Source organism: Perognathus longimembris, chromosome 11 (genome assembly GCF_023159225.1).
Source record: "Perognathus longimembris pacificus isolate PPM17 chromosome 11, ASM2315922v1, whole genome shotgun sequence".
Taxonomy (NCBI): domain Eukaryota; kingdom Metazoa; phylum Chordata; class Mammalia; order Rodentia; family Heteromyidae; genus Perognathus; species Perognathus longimembris.
In genome coordinates, this window is record NC_063171.1 from 12,406,846 (window position 1) to 12,429,145 (window position 22,300).

Below are 22,300 nucleotides of genomic sequence, written 5' to 3' on the forward strand. Positions count from 1 at the left end.
CAAGGTCCAGGCGCCTCGGGTGGGGCTTGCCCTGCCGGCCGTCCTCCGGCCCCTGTTGGGAAGGGGACGTGGCCGGTTCTGCCAGTTTAGGAACCTGTGGGGGCTGGGGGCTGTTCCGCCCTTCCCCTGCTAAACTGGCTTCCCAGCACCTGATGGGAGCTTCCCGCCTGATTTGGGGGTTCTTTGTTCCCTCGGGAGTGGGGAGGGGGAGGGAGGGAGATCTAGCTTCTTTTCGGGCTTGGGTCTCCCATTGGGGGAAGGGATTATGGGGGACTCACTTTTGCTGCTTTGTGTGTGTGTCCCACGCAGCCGTTGGCCCTTCAGGGGTTGGCGAAGTGTCGTGGTGGCTTCCCCCGTTCCCTCTTTCTGCCGCGCTGGGTTCCCTTGTCCAAACCGGGTGTGGACCCGACCTTCTTGTCGCTGCCAGTGTGTGTCTTGGTCCTCACCCTGCCTTGTGTCCGTGGGGTCTCCCGCTATATGAATTCTGCGCTCCTGGCAGCCTGTCTGCCGATCGCCGGGTTCCCCATTCCCAGCCTGACCCTGTTTGGGCCAGGGTTGGCTGGTGGGGGGAGGGTGCCCCGGTGAATCTCCGGCTCTGTGTAGGTTTTCGGTTCTTCTTTTTTGCTCCTTTTTGTTTTCCTGCATTTCTCCACTGCTTCTGGGTGCTGGTTTTGCTGGGTTCTTGATGGGGTGTTGGGTGTTGGAGTTCCCAGCTCGCTATTCAGTTGGTGCGAGTCGGGGTGCCTCCCTATTCTTTCGACGCCATCTTTCTCCCTCGTTCACCAACTGGTTTCTAAGTGTTGCTTTTTGAATAGTTTGTCTCTTCATTCTTTGTCTCTCAATTTTGGTATTCCCTTTCCCTTCCCCAGTTCTATTACATGCTTTCATTGCCTCAGTGTCTCTTCTTTCTACTTACTATGCTATCATATTTACAATATTTGTATTTTATTTTTAATTTAATTTTATTGTCAAGGTGATGGACAGAGGGGTTACAGTTACATATACAAGGTAGTATGTACATTTCTCGTCAAACTCATTACCTTCCCTCATTTTCTCCCACTTTCCCTCCCCCAACTCCCACTCTAAGTTGTACAGTTTATTTGTCACATAATGTCTTGTGAGTATGTACAAGTTATGTTTATATAGGATTGGGTGGAAAATGATATCCAATAATATAAACACTTAAAAAACTATTTTTATCCTGAAAGACAGATTAGTAGGTAAACAATGGTCTATGGCACTGCTCAAACTTAAGTAATAGAGCCTATATTTGACGTTTGGTCCTTCAAATTCTGAATTGTTAGTATTGGTTAATACTAAGCTAAATTGCATTAGCTTAAATTTATATGCAACTATTGTATTTTCTCTTGGAAAATTTGCAAGTAAAACAGTGGAGTGAAATACTAGTTCCTTCTGGCTTCCTTGTATATTAGAAGACAAAATAAAACACCTTTTCCTTGTGGGACATTACCTGCCATTCCTTGTCATTAATCTCAGTTTCAGTGTTTGATGGACATGTGTCTTTCCCTCCTTAGTAGTTATAATTAATGTTCTGTTCTCCACAACAAAATTTTGGGATAAAAATCAACTTGATGGAAATGCTTCTTTGCTCTGGTTCACCAAGTGTTCCCTCACGGTGAATGGAAAATTGAATTATATTAAAGACATGCATCTTAACATACAGTCTGAAACAATATTATCAATCAGCCCACTTATATGTAATACCAATTAGGTGGAGATACCAATAGAGACAGAAATTTACCTCTAATTTCTATTCAAGTTCAGATCTGTGATTGCATGTCACTGCTAATTGCTATCTATCCCTGGTTAATATTCCATGGCCTAAATGACATCATAAATTTCATTAATTGTGACCATTGCTTGCCATCCTTTCCAAGCATGGTTGAGTCAAATGAAGATGTGTGGAATTGTTAGTATCATAAAGGATATTCATATAACATCTTCTCCTGAAATTGAAGAGGATGCTTTAGTAAGTTTCTTGTTGTGTGTGAAATGTACAATCCATTGTGGAACAGAAGATGCCACTGATGATGCCCTGATGAGACTGGAGAGGGAGAGACTACGTTGAAGTTTAAACAATTTGCATATGTAACTGCAGGAAGTTTCTCCCAAATCCAGTATTACCCAAGTGTAGGGACTGATAGAGTACCTTCCTCTCCTATATCATGCAACTTCTATAAGGTTGTCTTTCTTTCTTAAGATTGTAGGAAGTAGGGAATTTCCACTTGGCGCATTCCATTAACCCCAAAAAACCTTGAAAAATAAATTTCACTCTTAGGGATTTTCCACTATTGATCATCCAGAAATAGTATAGAGCCAGTTACCTTGCTGAAACCCTGTAATTTCAGAAATTCAGAAGGAGGATGTAGGCAGATCTCAGTTAAACATCAGCCCAGAAAAAAAAGACAAACACAAACACTATATGAAACACACACACACACACACACACAAACACCTATAAAAGGAATGGATATATTAAATAAATTGTAGAGCACTTGTGCAAAAGTGTGAGATTCTGAGTTCAGTTTTCAGTAACTCAGAAAAGGAGGGGGAAGGAAAATAGGGGAAGAAGGGGAGGAGACAGAGGAGGTGGAGGAGGTGGAAGAGAGGAGAAGAGGAAGAGCAAGAAGAAGAGGAAGAGGAAGAAAAAGAAGAAGGAGAGAAGGAGGAGAAGAAACAAAGAGGAGGAGGAGGAGGAAGAGGAGAATGAAGGAAGAAATGAAAGAAGGAAGGAAGGAAGAAAGGAAGGGAGGGAGGAAGGAAAGAAGGAAGGAAGGACTGAGAAGGAAAGTAAGGAAAAATATATGAAAATTTCATTAGCCTGTAATAATAATAATAATTACTGTCAAAATAAGTGAGGCATGGACTCACCCAGAATATTGACAAGTGAGAAATATCGGTAATTCATGACCCACATAAGTATGGGGCCTCGGTCAGATGGTTCTGAGACATACCTCACAGTAGTTTTTTAAATGTAAGTCCATATAGTTAGCCAGTGTTTCATGCCCACAGTTTTCCATGTTAATTTATATACTTGTGCCGCTGGAATCTCCTTTTTCCAGGGAACTTGTCTTACCCTTCTTTCGTTGGCAAATTGGCTTCCACTATGTCCTTCTAGCCCTACTCTCATAAAATCACTGTATATTCACATTAACTGAGCCAGCTATTTTCAAGGATTGTTGCTGTTCTGATATAGTTACTTTTAAATAAGTATTCTCCTTTTTTTCAGATGGTATTTTTTATACTTTATTTTTTTTCCTTTATTGTCAAAGTGAAGTACAGAGGGGTTACAGTTTCATATGTAAGGCAGTGAGTACATTTCTTGTTCAACTTGTTACCTCCTTCTTCATTTTTCCCTCACCCCCCTCCCCATTACCCACCCTGCTATGAGTTGTAAAGTTGGTTTATACCAAATGGTTCTGTAAGTATTACTTTTGGAATCATTTGTCTTTTTATCCTTTTTCTCTTGATTTTTATATTCCCTTTACCTTCCATAGTTCTAACATGTACATACAGTATCCAGGGTACTCAGATAATTCTTTAAGGAAACATATGTAATAAATACTTCCTTGCCTTAAAAAAAAATAGACTTTACAATTCCTTTCTAATGTTTTATTCCCTATATTATTTGGAAGATCTTGAACCTTTCTCATTAAATCCCTATTATGGCATTTTTAATATATATAAATTCATTTTTTTTAAATGGCCATCATCAAAAAACCAGAATTTAATATTTTCTTTGAAATTTATCACCATATATAGTATTCAGCATGCATCAATGTGGAGAGAAAACTTGTAGGTTGTCTTTGCATGAGAGATATGCCATTTGGAGCATAAAGGCTGAATATTATAAATGTTTAATTCTTCCAGTCCACTTTGTTCCCCTCCTCTGAATACTGCATAATGTACAAATCATACTTCTGTATTAGTAGTTTTTTAAATTCTGTCATAAACATGTACATTCTTACATACATGACCATACATTAGACAAGGGTTCATGGAAGAATGGATTGTCCCACCTTATCCTGTGTCATATACGATATGTTAAATATAAATGTTTAATCTCGGAGAATTAAGATGAGAAGAGTATTTGAGATTAAATTCACAACTCCTACTTGAAATGATTTTCTTGGATCGAATATAGAATAGTATATTTATTAAATACATAGATTATTATGCTCAGAGAAATTCATTAAAATCAGACAATCACCAAGGGATTCCAGGGATGCTAATGGAATATAAAGTATTTTTATTTAATGTTGAGTTGTAAGCAATAAACACATATATTGTATATTTCATTCAAGTATGTTCTGGCAGTGAAAGATAAATTACAAGTTGAGGAATCTGTCTCTACTAAAGTTTTGGTCATTGCTTTGGGGATGATTATCACCAACATCTATGATACCTGATTATTCAGTGAGCCAATTAATTATTATTTTTTCTCAATGCTTTGAAATTCATCATGTGGCAAGTACTGAGTATCCTTTGGAGAGATGATTTGATAGGAATTTTAGAAAAGTTATTACACTTATAAATATTAATGAACTGAATCTAATCATACCTTTCATATCCATGAGCCACAGAAATTTGAAAAAAACACTGTGGGTAGATTGAACTTCTTGACAGAAATCATGAAATACATAAATCCAGCAAATCTATACTGCATATTTCTATAGGGTGTTTCCATAGAGCGCTTAATGGGGGATGCTGTTAAAAGTCAGTGCAATATATATTATGATTTCAATGGCACTTTTCATACAAATAGATTTATAAAAGGATTAATAAAAAGTGACAAAATATATTATCTGATGAAATCATAGTATGCATATGTTAAATACCTTGGCAAAAGCCATTTTCATAGTTAACATAAATTATAAAAATAGAGTGGCCTGTAAGTGGACCTGTGGCTCAAAGTGTTAGCCCACTAGCCTTGAGTGAAAGAGCTCTGAGACAGCCCTCTCAACCTGAGTTCAAGCCCTGTAACTGCCAAAAAAAAAAAAAAATAGAGTAGCTGGAAAACAACATAGGCTCTCAAATTGGGAGGTGGAGGACTAGTTGTAGGAGTGGAGAGGGCCAACATAGAAAATGAATGAGAATGAATTTTTGTCAAAAGGTCTGTAAATGTCATTTTATAGACCTATAAGAAGATAGAAAATAAAAATATGTTTAAATAGTGAAAGTGGTTCTAATAGTCTGAAGAAGTTTTAAGGAGAATGATGAAGTGTAACCCCTTTAAGATTACTTAACAATAATAAAAGTGAAAATCTTAAAAAAAGTGGGCAGGGAAGATGAAGAAGAGTGTTAGAGAGTATGAGTTTGATCAGGCTACCTTGTATACAAGTATATTAATATCAGAATGAATACCACTGAAAAGCTAATATAAGGAAATAAAAATATTTTAAAAGATTTCAACTGTTCATAGTAATCATGTGCACAAAAACAAATTTAGATGAATAATACTTGCTGGTACTTATATAATATTTAATGTATGTCACCAGTATTTAAAACAGAAGTAGTAATGGAATGACCTAAAACAATAAATATAGATCTCCTATTAAAAACAAAAAATGTTGGACTTGGCAGTGATTGTTTTCTCATGAAGATAAATAGGCAAATCAAAAATAAATGAAAAAAAATTTAACAAAGTTCTCTAATGAAAATATACAAGTTTACTGAGGTATGCATTGTTAATTATAAAACAATAAAATAAAATTATCACTAGAAAACATGTCCCATCTGTTAAAGCAGCAATTCCAAAAATAATTTGTATACACACCAACTACCTATATATATTATCATATATATGTCTATCCACAATTTCTATCATCCATCCATTCATCCATGCATCTATCATCTATCCATATTTGTGAAAGGAGAATTCTTGTATACTCTTGTTAGTAATATATAAGTTGGTATACCACATGTGGAATGCAAAAATAATATTCCTAAAATTTTAAGATGGCACTATCTAATTTGTAAAACCCTCCTCTGAACATATATCCAAGGAAATCAAAACCAGGACTTCAAAGAGATATCCGTATTCCTATATTCCTAGATGCATTGTGCACAATAACAATAATGGGAATAATTCAAATATCCAACAGTGGATGATTGAATGAAAAATGGAACTCTGTATTTTTTCATATAATTGAATATTTTTCAGCCATAACCTTGAAGAAGACACTGCTGTTTTGGAATATATCACACATAGATATTCTTGTAAGTTGTTATATGATATAAGATAAGCAAATACATAATGACAAATACTGGATGATTTCACTTACACATGAAATCTAGTATAGCCAAATATGGATTTTGTGGAGTTTGGGTAAAAATAGGTTACAGTACATGTGTCAACTAAGTTTCAGTTATGCAAGATTAATAAGTTCTGCACAATTATCATTGTGAGTTTTCATAATACATAATTAGAATTCTTCAGAAGGATAAATTCTATATTAAAGTTTCTATGTACTTATTCACTCACACACATATACACACACACACACACACCACTAGCACCACTACCAATAATAATAATAGTAAATATTGTTAATACGAGTACATATATTGTTATTAAAATTCCTTAAAGAGTTGAGTGTTTTCATTTATTGTAAGTGCTCATTTGTGGGCTAACATGAACATTTTATTTTCAGAATATATAATTTATTGTCAAATTCCAGTAAGCAAAATTGAGACTCACTTAGCAATATATATACATATATATGTAGCTATGCAAAACTCATACTTCATAATATTTCATTTATGCTGCATACCCACATGGTAGCAGGGATAAATGTTGGCCAAAGTAATCATAGAAGATTTTATAAGAGCTTATATAGTCATGCTAGAAAGTAAGTTATACAAAGCATTGATTAATTATATTCTCTGGAAATAATTGTTGTTGTTGAAACTAGTGCCATACCTAATTACCTGTGCAGACATATACATGGTCAGAAACTTTAGCCTTCTTCCCGGAGGTACATGAGTTTGTTTGGAATGTCCACCTTTAGCCTCAGTTAAATCTTTGTTTAAATCACTGGTGTCCCAATGAAAGCTTTACCGAGATGCATGACAAACTCTCAATCTAATATGAGCTGTCAACACAGACACACAGACACAGACACACACACACACACACACACACACACACACACACACACACACACAAATTCCTAACCCTAAGAAGCTGTGAAATAATATGAAAACATAAAATGCTACGTGAAAAAAAAAATTGCCTTGTGTATACTAGAAAACCAACATAGGCAGTAAGGAATTTCAAACTCCAGGTGCTAAAACTTAGCAAAATATATATTTTATAATAAATTGGCAATACAGATTGCCAAATATGATGACCAAATATGATAGTGCTGTTAAAACTCTGGTAAATAGGGGCAAGTGTTGGAAAAGGGCATTCGGTTATAGCTGGAAAGACTTTTAAGAAAGATGAGCTAATGAACATATAAATTGCCTTGAACAGAATATTAGAAAGATTCTGGACTTTGAGGGAGACTCCAGTGAAAATTTCAAAAACTAGCTATTTTGTATGATAAATGACAGATTGTAGAGCCTGTTTAGCTATATAGTTAATCAACTTCTACTGCCTGCCTTCCTTGAAAAGAATGGAAGCTCCATGCTAAGAAAGTCTTGTGTGAAGTACAAGAGCAGAGGAGGTGAAGCCTCTTGCAAGCATCTGTAGATGTGAAGTTGAAAGAGGATGCCCAAAACACAATACTAGGTATATTTTGGTTGTTATAACACAGTGCTTGAGACTGGAGCATTTATATAAAGGAAGTTTATTTAGCTTACAATTCTGGAGACTGAAAGTTAAGGAAGACAGAGGCCAATATGGCCAGAATCTTGGGCATTTTGTGACACTGGATAAAAGCAGATGGGCAAAAAGATGTGAGTGAGAGAAAACAGCAGTTACACTTGCATCTTACCAAACTGTTCTCATGAAAATCCACTTACTCCTGTGAGAAAGATATATCAGTCTTAACAGTTTATTCATTTTCTTTTTATTTTTTTCCCTTCATTTTGTTCTTATTATAGCATGCTTGCTTAATTTACAGCAAGCAGAAAATAAGCTGGGTCTTGTTTTGATCCAAATATTGATGTCTTAAAGGTTGTACACAATATTTGTTAAAAAGAACATATAAAAATACCTTTATAGAAGCTTCTATAAGAAAGAAAATACAAAGTTTAACCCCACAACTTTCCTCTTTGCTAGAACTGCAAACTACTGTTACAGTTTTAAAGACTTTTTTGTTATTTAAACTATACATCCAGGAAAATCTAAAAAAAATTAAAGAAATGTGCATATAAATGATTGTACAGGAGAACATGAACATTAACTGCAAATGGTAAAGAAATTGAAGTTAGAAGTACTACCAAATATACAAAGGTTCTAGAATCAATCCTTTAAACACATTCCACAAACAGTATTGAAAACCATCTTTGTTCTTTACAGGCAGGGCCTAGACTTCTAAAACCAAAATTTTAAAAAGTAACCCTCCAAAAGAAATCATTTCCCCACAGTATTTCTTACTCACACTGGCAATCAAGCAGTCTGAGATTTTCAAAGATGCTAACTTTTACTCTGAAATGGTACTGGAAATTTCAAGTCACTTTTTATTACTTCCCAAACGTTTCAGAGAAATACTAGAAATTATAGTTAGGGACATTTCTTATTTTGAGTCAGATAGTACACTGATAATCAAAAACTAGGAGATGAAGCTCTTGCTTAAAATATCCTTTTTCCAAAATTATTTTTTAAGTTTCGTGGCACCACAGAATCAGCTAAGATGCGAGTATCTTTCAACTTGCATCACATTAAATAAACTGAGGTGTGAAGAACAAGCCTATAAAGAGGCAAGGAAACTTTGATACAAATGCACATGCCAAGTGCTCTAATTATCAAAATTTAGTTATTTTTACACTATGCCACACACAAACACACACACACACACACACACACACCTACTTTGAAACTAACTAATAGCTTCCAATAGCAGTAAGAAAACTAAGTAACAATATTCCTTAAATTGGGTAATACCTACATAAAAACATCCCTCCTCCTTAAAATTATTTCTGCTGTCATCAACAAACTCAAATTTTAAAGGAAGTTTTTCTGTTCCAAATCTTAGAAACCAGAAAAAAAAACCACCCACATGCACACACACACACACACACACACACACACACACAAACAACAACAACAACAACAACAACAACAAAAACGGTGAAGGCTCCATGTTTCAGCGAAAAACATCAAATTTTCCTGAAAATGCTATTTGACCCAGTTGTCATCATTCCCCAAGACAGTGGGGTTAACAAAAGAACTACTCCACACTGCATTATAAATAAACTATTATCACAGGCCTAGACATTTTGACAAGACATAGAGGTCCACTCTGAACCTAAATGAGTCTGAGAAGTAAGGGTTGTAATGTGGCTACAACTTCACTTTTGTTTCATTCTATCTTATTAGCAAGCTACATTTCTAGGCTAACAGTTCTACCAAATATTAATATGAAATTATATTTTAATAAGACAATGTTGTAAATTATGGTCAATCAACATCTTTTCACCAAGACTTCAAACATAAAAAAGTGAGAATCTTTACAAAACTATACAGAGACACCACAAATTGGTAGCTGCCCATAACATTAAACAAACCAGACTGTTAAGAGTAGTTTCTCAGCACCATATCATTTTAATTATAACCATTGCCTGGTACAGGGAAAACTAACAAGTGTTTTTTATACATCATTGCAACATTGTATTCCTGATAATTTAAGTATACCAAACTATGAATAAATGAGTGATACATGCCTAGAAAGTATCATGGTTTTTACTATCAGTGGCCACTGGACTTAGGACTTGTCCACGACCTGATCTAGATTTTGACCTAGACCTAGACTGTGAACTCGACTGAGATTTGGGTCTAGGTGGTTCTTTTTTCCTTGATTCCTTTTCTTATCTTGAGCCAGACTTACAATGTGTTTTGGAATCTGTTTTAGAGGTGCTTCTCGTTTTGGTGTGAGATGCAGACCTAGAACGTGATTTAGCCTTCATTTCTTTCTTGGGCTGGGACTTGGACCGTGATCTTGAATTGGATTTAGATCTTGAAAAAGATCGATTTCGGTGTTTGAATCTATCATTGTAAGATGGGCTTTGGCTACGCCGTGGTCTTCCAGTCTGTCTACTGTTTCTAGGACTATAAGATCTTCTATAGTTATAATCAAAAGACTGACTTCTTGATCTCCTCCTCTCATAACCTTGGCTTCTAGAACGTCTGTATCTGTCATAGTCACCATAGCGTGAAGAGCTGTACAAATTCCTTCCTTAGTTTTCATCTGATTTGGTGTCTTCTGATCTCCCTGTGCAAACTGTATTTCGATTTGACGTCCACAAATCCATTTTCTGTCCAAATTATGTAAAGCATCTTCAGCATCACGAACATCCTCAAATTGAACATAAGCAAATCCTCTTGAACGTCGAATGTAGAAATCAAGTGGAACATACTCATCAACTATAGGACCATAGTGACCAAATTCACGCCGCAAATCTTCAGACCTGGTGTAGTCTGCCACATTCCTGACGAACAGAGATGTGTTCGGGGGGGGGGGGGGGGGGGGCACAAGTAGCGACACATGCCCACGGCGTGAAGTCTCGGCCGGGCGCACTAATGGGCTGAGAGAAACCGTCCACAGATCTGGAGGCGGCTCCTTGGACGCCCACAGCTCCTTCAAGGCAACCCCCTCTTCTAGCGAGACTTTACTCCCGCCTCCACTCTCTTCTTTTTAATTTTTAAATCATCTTTTAGTAGTTGTTTTCTTCCTTCCCAATGCATCTCTTTACCCTGAACTCTCTCTTTCCTTTTACTTCCTCTCCTGCATTCCATACTTTGTTTCTCCTGTATATCCTCTTTTTGTGGCCAAATACATATTGAATGAAGTGGGTTTTTTTAACATTTAAGAAAAAATAATTCTATTTCCTCTTTTTGTTTTGCTATGAAGAAAGACTTGACAATTATTAACTAAAATTAGAAAAAATTAAATGATACATCAATATATTATTCAAAAATTCATGGAAAATATTTTTAGAATGCACAGTTCAAAATAGATTTCAAATGACATCAACCTAGTGAAAATAAAAAGAACTAGCTATTTGTATGATAAACCTTGAGTCCTGTATAATTTATCATGTCTCAATATACTTTTTTGATCATCCATTGTAATTTTTTAAAAAAATTAATTATATTTTTGTTGTTATTATAAAGGTGATATACAGAGGGGTAACAGTTACATTAATCAAGTAATGAGTACAGTTTTTGGAAGAATTTCTATTTATTACTTCTGGAAGAATTTCAACCCTTTATTAAGTGATACAAAGGATGCTCAAATCAAAACCATAAATCATGCATTTTAACATCTAAATAAACAAACATACAAGAATTAGCAAACAAAAATAAAATCAGGAAGAACAGTCAACTTTGATTTAGTTATACCTAAGTGTCAAAGAAAATCATGACTATTTAAACATGAAACTGGAAGCTGATAGTAATGGCTCATGCTCCTAATTATAGTTACTCATCAGAAAGAGATTTGAAGATCCCACTTTGAAGCCAGAATGACAGGCATGTTCGAGAGTCTCTTGTTTCTAATAAACCATCAAAATGCTAAAGGTCCAGGTATGACTTGAGTGGTAGAATACCAGGCTTAGTAGAAAAATCTACTTGTGTTCAAGCCTTGAGTTCAAGCCCTACAACTGTCACATACACACACAAATATAATTAAAAATAAAATACAACATGAAAATACAACTTACTCCATAGTAATTTTATTAAAATTTGAGGTAAATATAAATAATAAAAGAGATACATGTGTCCTTTAATTCGCCAGGCCTTTAATCATATTTCAATTTGTCATACTTGTTACAAATATACTGGGTGATGTGACATGAAATTTGTTATATGTTTATAAACAACAACCGATTAACGGATTAGGATTTCCAGAGTGCAGTGGGGTATTGCAATTGACTATGCACAGCTGCCTGAAATCCATGAGGAAGAGTGAGAACATGATGAGAAGGAAAATGGAGCACCTAAACGAGCTGCGGGAGGACTGTCCACTCAGTAACCTAGAGGCTGCATGAACCTCTCACAAGAAATATACTTTGTCAGAAGCGTAATTAGAATAAATGTTCACAAAATCTGTTCCTAATTGTTTGAGGCATTCTGTAGCTTACAAGTACCTAAAGTATCTAGGATTCAAAAATTAGAAACAAATGTGACACAACTGTTGAGTGAAAGAATAATATATTTTAAATAGAAAATTTATATATATATAAATAGAGTATGATGTCATATACTACTCAATTTAGAACTGAGAATAAAGTTCATTTAGTAAGCTTTGCCTTTTTTAATCCTTGTAACCCATATTTTCTTCTTATTCTTGGGATGTGGTCTTCTAATGGATCCATGAGCATTAAGGAATTGAAAACATACATATAAACCTGAAAACTGTGGCTGACACCTGTAAACCTAACTAACAAAATGATGGAGAGCTGAAGATCATAGTTCAAAGCCAGCCCCGGTACGAAAGTCTGTGAGACTCTTACCTGTAACCACAAAAAGCTGGAAATAGAGCTGTGACTCAAGTATTAGATCACTAGTCTTGCACACAAAAGCTCCAGGAAAGCACTCAAACCCAGAGTTAAGCTCCACAACTGTTGGGCTCTGGCTGTACCTTTAAGTGGGCAGTCGGGAGAGGCCTGCCTCTTCTCCCGCCCTGGGGCTGCTTGGCTGTTATTCACTCCTACCCCCTTCCAGGTTCTACCAGAAGAGATAGCAAACCAGCCCCGCCTTCCGCCTCGGCTAGGAGTGATATCATAATGGTGCCAAGGTTCTGTGGGCCATGATCTCCGCCCATAGAGGAAGTTCTGTGACATCACTATGATGAGCAGCTTGTCAGCCTATCGCTAGTATGCAGTTAATCCCTCCCCTTCCTGCCACCATTCCTGTTATATAAGCCCCTCCCCTGAGTAAATCCGGTGGGAGTTCCAGAAGCTCAACCCGAGATGCACGCACTCACGTCCTGTGTCGTTCTTTAAGGGACCAAGAGGAGGAGGGGTGTCTTGCGACTACGCACCCCCAAGATTCGCACATTGGGCTGCACTCCAGCTTTTCCGCCTGGCGGGACGGGGCAGGACACACGTGAGGGTGAAGAGGTGAGCCCGACACAAAACCATCAAAAAAGGAAAGGAAGAAAATAAAAAGAAGGAAAGAAGGCAAGCAGGAAGGCAAACAAGAAAATGCACACACAAACACACACACACACGGGTAGATAAATATAAATTGATAGATGCATAGATGTATATATATATAAACTCATTAACTTACAGATATAAATTATATATACATATATAATATATTGACTAATATATGTACATATATCATCTGAAATATTATATATAAGCTAAATATATTAGTAACATATATCATTACCAAATAAATATGTATCATATGTAACTCAACAGATGTAATAATATTACATAGTATGCAAATAAATAGTATGTATATGTAGTATGTATATAAATCTCAAATATTATCAAATTCAAATACATTGTTAATTTTAGTGTGTTATTTAATCATGGGCTTAAATTCTCTCTCATTTACTTAAACTTTGATGCCCTTTGTTTTGCTTAGAATATATATATATACTTACACACATATATGGGAAATATATATATGCTTAGAACTAATATAATATCCTTCAGAATTATGTATAACTATGATATATATTCCTTACATATATACATGTGGGTATGTTACATATATGTGACATACTAATAATATATATCCTGACTATGCAAATAATTTTGATAATGTTATAGTATATACCATGGCACTACATTATTTCATGGTAATGTCATAAATTTGTATCATATATGATACTATCAAATGTCAGTATTTGAAAAAAATACCTTCACCTACATGTTTACAATAGCAGTATTCACAAAACCCAAGTCAGGAAATCACCCTAAGATCCTGTCAATAGATGAATGGATAAAGAAAATGTGGTATTCATACACAATGGATCATGACTCAGTCCAAAAACAGAAAAGAATAATGTCATTTTTGGGAAATTAAATTAATCTGTAATAGAACTGATGATAAAACAAAATCAACCAACCAAACAAACAAATACAAAACCCAGTCTCTCAAAAGACAATTTTGACATTTTTTTCACATGTGTTGTTTTACAGAATAAAAAGTGGAAAGAAAGTATGAGAATATGGGCATGATGATAAGCAGTAGTGAAGTGGAGAATGATCAAAATATATATTATGTTCATCCAGGTGCCAGTGCCTCACAAATGGAATCCTTGCTAGTGCAAGGATCTCAGGAGGCTGAGATCTGAGGATTATGTTTCAAAGCCAGCCTGGGGAAGAAAGGTCCATGATAATCTTATCTGCAATTAACCACCAGAAAACTGGGACTGGCCCTGTGGCTCAAAGTGGTCCTACAAACTTGTATTAATCTATTATTTATACACATGGGAAATTAATGCTCAATTTATCAATAATGATAATCTTGATTCCATAAATGAGAAAATAGATACTGGGAAATGGAGACATCCTTCAAGTAAGCCTAATTGTAGTAGCAGGTGCAGTTATTGCATATTGTAGAAATAGGTGTAATTTTGTATTTTTTTTGCTTTGCTTTTTTTTAGGGGTGTGTGTGTGTGTGTGTGTGTGTGTGTGTGTGTGTGTGTGTGTGTGTGTGCTGGTTCTGGACCTTGAACTCTGAGCACAAGTGCTATCCCTAAGCTTCATTGCTCAATGCTAACACTTTACCCCTTGTGCCACAATCCCACTTTAGGCTTTTTGCTTGCTAATTGGAGATAAGAGCCTCATTGACTTTCCTGTCTTGGATGGCTTTGAACAACAATCCTCCAGCCTTAGCTTCCTGAGTAGCTAAGATGTACAGTTATAAACCATTGGCGCCCAGCTTGAATAGGTATAATTTTATATTATTAGAGAATATGAGACTGTTCATATCTAACAGAAAAATTTTCAGCATAATAAGATAAAGCCAAAACAGTTATTAATTCTTGTATTTCACATGAAAATAATGGGCAGAGGAACGGTTGGTAAATACAGTCATAATATCTAATGAACCTATGTGGAAATTGAATCCAGTGACTTGAGGGATTGCATGGAATTGGGATAGATGGAGGAGTGAAGAAATCACTGCACTCCTAAACTAATATGCTAAACAGAAAATACATGTATATAACTACTTTAAGAAGATGTAAGTAAAATACCTTGCTTCAGTACAACTATAATAAAGTAAAACTACAATGTAGGCTAAACAATAGTTAATTGAACTAATTTTCTATCATGTTGCATGGTAAACTCATGGGATTTATCATGTCACATGACATTAAATCTTAAAGGTAGCACTTTCTTCCCAATCACAGTATTTAACTATGAAGGAACCCAAAGCAGATGCAGATAGATTCTCTAAGAACAGAAAAGAAATAAGGAGGCCATTAACTTATATTTTATTGATGTGGAAGCATATTTTACACTACAATTAAAGTCAAATATCACTGTTTCATTCAGCATTTTTTCTGCAAGCAAGAAATTTAAATGTCTATTAATGATATAATAAAAAAGAACAATTGTAATTATGTTTAATAATGTGCTATCTATAATATTTTATTTATATAGTATTATCCTTTCTATTTTAAGCTGGAAGATATAAAAAAAAATTCTCATTTATATTAATATTCCTCTGGTGGTCTTTTAGAAAGAAAGCCTAGAGAGATTGTGGTAAGTCCTCATACCATGAATACTAAGTAGATTCAGTGCAGCACTTCTCAGATCAGCTGGGATGGTAGTAAAATACATGATTAGCACTGTGGAGCTTTAGAAAATTTTGTTCTTAGCTTCTAAGGAAACTTTCCTTTTTTTCATTTTTGGAAGAATTATTTACTGGGAAGCAGTTAATCATGGTCAGTGCATAACTTCTCTCAAAACCTAGTTTTGTAACTGTCTAGATATGTAACCCTGCATAAGTTAATTAACCTCAGCATGACTCAGTCTTCTGTATAACCCTCCTAATGAGATGTCTGTGATTATTAACTGATCAGATTTTATATAACATTTAGCACAAAATGAGGGGATTTTATAAAGCTTTGGAAGACATACATTATTATCCATTTTATAAATCAACTAAAACAGACAAGAGAGGTGCATTTGTCCTTTCCCTGTCTTTCCCCCAAAATTTTACTTTTCTTTTTGCTTTTTCTACATCACATCACCTGAACATTGATAACAAGAAAAGCTGCAGAGTCATATAAACGGCTCTCAAAGAAACTCTCTTTAAGACTGCATCAGTGATTTCAATCAAGGAGGAAATTTCAACAGGAAATCATAGGTTATGACGGCAAGAGCAATGATAGAGACTATGGTAACAAGTGTCTGCATTTGTGTGCAAGTTTGTGCGAGATGGAGAGTAGTCAATGATATATGGATATTATGTACTCCCTATATTGTATTCTCAGAAAAGTTGGATACACATAAGACACCATTTAGGCATCTACTAGCTCAAAAGGAGCTAAGAGTGTTATCAAACCATGAAAGGTAAACACATTATAAAGTTTTAAAGGAAAGTATTTTAGAAAAAAAATAACCTGAAGTACTTTGGGTAATAATTAATTAACAAAGGGTGTTATGGTGATCAGAGGGGAAGAATGTTTTTGGAAGCTAGAATAATCACATTTCAGTTAAATATCTTTGGCTACATAATTTTACTGCATCCATTATTACAATTTAGAGAGCGGCTTTTGGAAAGGCAGATAATATTTTATCAAGTGAAAGTGGTGACTAGATCATACAAACGAACCAAGAGTTAGGACAGAAGAGATAAAAAATATGGAATTTTATCATAATAAATAGTTCAAATTTTATCTAAGAGTATCATAAAATGAAGAAGAAATGAGAGAAAGCTCTCTTTAGAGGGTGTGTGTGTGTGTGTGTGGGTATGTGTGTGTGCGCGCGCGCCTTCGGAAATATTATTGCAGGTATGTAATACATGGCTATTTATTGATTTAAAGTAAATTCTGATTTACATAAGGATGACAAATTTCTTGTGATTGTGTATTATTTTTCAATCTAAAAATCATCTTGTTCTTATTCTGACCACAACATTTGTATGCTGTCAAACATTTGAACAGTAAATTTTCATTTTTTTCTATTCCAGCAATATAATGAAATGGTTGACTGTCAAGGTTGTATGGAAATGATGTCTGTGTGATGCTTGGCACACAGTGAGACAATTAAGTGGATACTAACCACTGGATATTGTTATTGTTATCATCATTATAATTATTACTCTGTTTTTAGAATCTCTGAGTTCACTGTTATTTGCAGTTAGATGGTTAATTAATTTTATTTTACAGAGATTTGGTGGCCAAGCATCTTTTTTTTAGTAAGATGTAGAAGATTTGCTATTGAACATTACTGGGATCTGAAGACGCAAACCTAGGCATTGAGCCAAATAATGGTTCTTCAGAGCTCTAAATAATGCAACACGTAATGAAGGTGGCTTATAGAAAGGAGGTCTTAGCTTTTACCCAGGAAATTGATAGGCAAACCGTGGTTCTATCATTTTTCTAGACTGTCAAATAAAGAAGTTCTTTTGTGTCATCCTCTTGTTTATCTTGTTAGCCAGAATCCTCATAATTGTCACTTGATGTTTGTTCCAGTTCTGAATAGCACATCTTAGTTTAAAAGACACAAATTGATGAAAGAAAGGTCTCAAATACCAGTTTAATTTGGATGTTTATCAAGAAAGCCCTGATTGGGTTTGGAATGTGGCTCAAATGGCAGAGTGCTAGCCTTGAGCAAAAGATACTCAGGGACATTGCTCAGGTTCAAATCCCAGGACTGGCAAAAAAAAGGAAGGAAGGAAGAAAGAAAGAAAGAGAGAAAGAGAGAGAGAAAGAAAGAAAGAAAGAAAGAAAGAAAGAAAGAAAGAAAGAAAGAAAGAAAGAAAGAAAGAAAGAAAAAGAAAGCCCTGATTTTCCTAGAATGCCAACTAGGTCACTTTCTCTTTCATAATGTCTTAGGGCAAACATGACATGCCTAAATATTCAGAAAGTGAGGGAAATGGAAGAACTATTTCCACAAGCTTTGTTTCCACATGATTCTTAAATTTGCTAAGACATTAGAAACATCTACAGAGCTTTAATATTCTGGTGTCTGGGTTCATTTGTTTACTCCTTGAGATGGATTTATTACTGTCTTAAACAAAACAAGGATGGTATCACAGGCTTACTGCATCACACACGGTGCCCCCTGGAGTTTGCTGTATGGAAACTGCCTAATCATGGAAAATACCTACTGCTGGTAGGGAGAAAACAGAAAGGAAGAAGGTGTAAGCAATTGAATGCATCTGTAACACATTTTGGTTAGATTCAAAACCTGGAAAATAGAATCTGATTTATCAAATACTTATATGAGATTTAGAAATCAGTAGATCTGGCTGGGAAAGTTTGATCTTAATATAGACTTCTAATTTTAGCTAAAAGGCACATTCTTCTATTCAATTGATTTTAATAGCCTCCCATCTACATTATTGTTTCTTAATTATTTACTTATTAATATGTTAATTTGTATTTTGAGGAAGGGTTCTCTCTGTAGTCTAGTCTAGTCTAAATTTAGTAGGTTGCTATTTCAGCCTCCCAAGTGCTGGATTTATGGGCATGAGCTTATACTAACGTTTTCTTTTTTAAAAATCATTGATATAACGAAATGCATGACATTTAAACAATTTAAAAGGGTGAATCTTTATTTTGTCACATGGTCTCAATCCACAAAATTCTAATCCTATATTCCCCAGGCTTGAGAATCATGCAGGTGAGATTTGAGAATTGTACAAATACTTAAGCATAGTCATAACATTAATAAATAGAAAATGCCTGTGATAATGGCATAAAAGTTGAGGCTTTTTGAAGATTAGATGCAATCAGTCCTATGGGGCACATTATGGTATTACTGGTACCAAAAGAAAGGAACAAAAAGAAATGGAAGAGATGATTGAGCTGCACATTTGCAGACTTTTTTTTTAATGCAACATCATTTCCTCTGTAACAACAAAGCAACAAGGCCTTTCCAAGTTCCAGTCCCTTGCTGTTAGACCTTCTAACCTACAGAATACCATTCAACATTGTATTCCTTGTAAGTTACCCAGTCTTGAGTTCTCACAGTAGAAAACAGACTAAGATATGAAGATAAGGGAATGGTATATGATGCTATCCTTACAAAGTCTATGTGCAAGGTTGGTCCCATTACTCCCAGAATCATCCCATGTATTCAGAATTGTTAGGCTGGGCCTCATCTCTTTGGGTAAATCACTATTTTGTTCAAATACCTGCTTTCTTTCTACCGGTATGAAATTATGATAAATGTTCAAAGTTGTAGGCACATGACAAATCCCCAATAAAAGTACTTAGCCTTGTGTCCTCAGTGATCTTCCCTAGAAGAAAAAATTTCACACATGTTTTCAAAAAGTCATTGTTGGTAGACTAAGTATATCCTGAAACATTTTACTGAAAGAAATATTAGGAACTTATGCCCAATTTTCTCTGAAAACTGTCCAGTTCACCTTTCTCCTTCACTGTCTTGGTTTTGAATCCTTTTCCCTCTAATAAAATACAAATTCCTTCCAGCAAACTGTTGTAATGTGAAAGAGGCTTGGGATTTTCAGATACACTCAGACAGTGAATGTAGAGGTTCTGATCAGAGATAAAGAATATATTTATAGAAACCTATATATTTCATTGTAAAGCAGAGGGTAAGTCAGTATAACAGATTTTAGTGAAGGTAGTTGAGAATATTTATTTTGTATAGTCATTTGGTGAAAAAAAAGAAGACTTTAGAAAAAGTATTTGATTAAAGTAAAGAAGATTAAGAGATGTATTTAAAATAGAAAATAATTTTAAATGGTAGTGATATTATTTACATTGATACTCATGAGTATATATAAATTTCACTTTGTGTATGTGTGTGTGTGTGTGTATGTGTGTGTGTGTGTGTGTGTGTGTGTGTATTTGCTAAGCTTCAATGCCAAGATGATAGGGTCATTTGGAAGAACCAATATTAAAATAATAGATTTCTAGCAAAAAAAAGTGTATCAAGGAAAGATTTGAGAGCTTCTGGAAGAAGAAAAACTGGAAAACCACAACAAAAGAAAGATTATGGTTTATGAGAACATTGAGATGGTTACTGCAGTAGCATCAACATTGATTCCTAACCATAAATCGGTATCCAAATTCCTTAACCTATGAATGTGAACTAACTTGGAAAAATAAACATTTTTTTGCAGATTTACTTTAAAATTGTAAAATATGATCATTCAGTTATATATTTTTTTCTAAATATGTCCTAGGCCTACTGATCAGAGTTTAGTAGAAAATATTCAATAGAAGTACATAATACAAAAAGAAGATTCTTTAAATTAAGTACAGAGATTGGTATGATTAGCTCCAAGCCAAGCAACACTTGAGACCTCCAGAAGCTGGGAGGGACAGGGATACATAAGAGGGCAGCCTGCTAGATGCTAGGCCATCTGGACACTTGTGTGCAGTAAGTTCCTATTGCTGTAAGCTACAAATATTATGTATTATTTAGCAATTTGGTTTTTTGTTTACAATAGCTCCAAAGAAATGTAAAATTATGGCAGAATTACCATGTTATGACTCTCAGCTAAGAAGAAGAAATGAAAGACCTGAGGCTAGGGATGTTGGAACTGTTTTCCATGAGGGAAACGGATAATTTCAATAACATCGTGCCCATGCCCGGCCGGTTCCAGCCCTTACCCGGCATAGATGCCCAGGTTCCCCACCCCCACCCCCTGTCCTGGGCCCAGCCATGGGCCTCACCATGTGCTTGCTCTTTCCGCGGATCTTTGGTAAGAAGCAGATGCGGATCTTCATGGTTGGCTTGGATGAAGCCGGCAAGACTACGATCCTCTACAAACTGAAATTGGAGGAGATTGTTACCACCATCCCCACCATAGGCTTCAATGTGGAAACATTGGAGTATAAGAGCATCGGTTTTACAGTCTGGGATGTAGGAGGCCAGGATAAGATTCGGCCTCTGTGGCGGCACTACTTCCAGAACACTCAGGGCCTCATCTTGTGGTAGACAGCAATAACCGAGAGAGGGTCCAGGCTGAACTCCAAAAGGTGCTGCAGGAGGACGAGCTTCGGGATGCAGTGCTGCTGGTGTTTGCCAACAAGCAGGATATGCCCAATGCCATGCCTGTGAGTGAGCTGACCGACAAACGGGCTACAGCACTTTCCCAGCAGCACATGATATGTCCAGGCCACTTGTGCCACTCAAGGCACAGGCCTTTACGATGGCCTGGACTGGCTGTCCCATGAGCTGTCAAAGCCTAACCAACAAGGGCAGGCCCTTGTTGCCCAGAAGCTTCCGCGTGCATCCCGGGGATGACAAGACTCCCAGACTCCTCAGGCAGTGCCCTTCCCTCCCACATTTCCTAACAACAGACACCCCTCTGCTCCGGCTGCTGCCGGGATATGCAGTTCTCCCTGCCATTAGAGCCTGGAGCCTGGCTCTCCGGGCACAGCGAGGTCCACTTTCCGGCCTGCTGGGACCTGTGGAAGGGCTTCCTGGCCAAGGCACCCTCGTCAGGGGAGGAGTAGGGATCTGGCTTTGCTTTGGGGCTTTTTGTTTGGGGGTTTTTGTTTTGGTTGTGTTTTTCTGTTTGGGGTGTACCCTTGGGGCCAGGTTGCAGGAGAAAGTGAGGGTTCCAGGTGGTGCTATAATGTGTAACTGGATATTGAGTATCATAAATACTACATAGAAACATAGTTCAGGGATTTATAAATTGTATAATAATATATAAGTAAATATATAAGTAAAAGATTGATATTGAGGGAGCTGGGGATATGGCCTAGTGGAAAAGAGTGCTTGCCTCATATACATGAAGCCCTGGGTTCAATTCCCCAGCACCATATATACAGAAAACGGTCAGAAGTGGCGCTGTGGCTCAAGTGGCAGAGTGGTAGCCTTGAGGGAAACGAAGCCAGGGACAGTGCTCAGGCCCTGAGTCCAAGCCCCAGGACTGGAAAAAGAAAAAAGAAAAAAAACGATTGATATTGAAAAAATTGATGTACTGTTTGTAGTTCTGTTACTTAACAATACTTAGTATTAAGTTGTAATTGTTTTTATGGTTTAGTAA

At 36.1% G+C, this 22,300-nt stretch overlaps 2 pseudogenes; one reads left to right on the forward strand and one right to left on the reverse strand.

The window, feature by feature from the left end:
* Positions 1–9,996: 9,996 nt before the first annotated feature.
* Positions 9,997–20,919, reverse strand: LOC125359885 (annotated as a pseudogene).
* A 26-nt stretch (positions 20,920–20,945) lies between these two features.
* Positions 20,946–21,549, forward strand: LOC125359886 (annotated as a pseudogene).
* Positions 21,550–22,300: the final 751 nt, after the last annotated feature.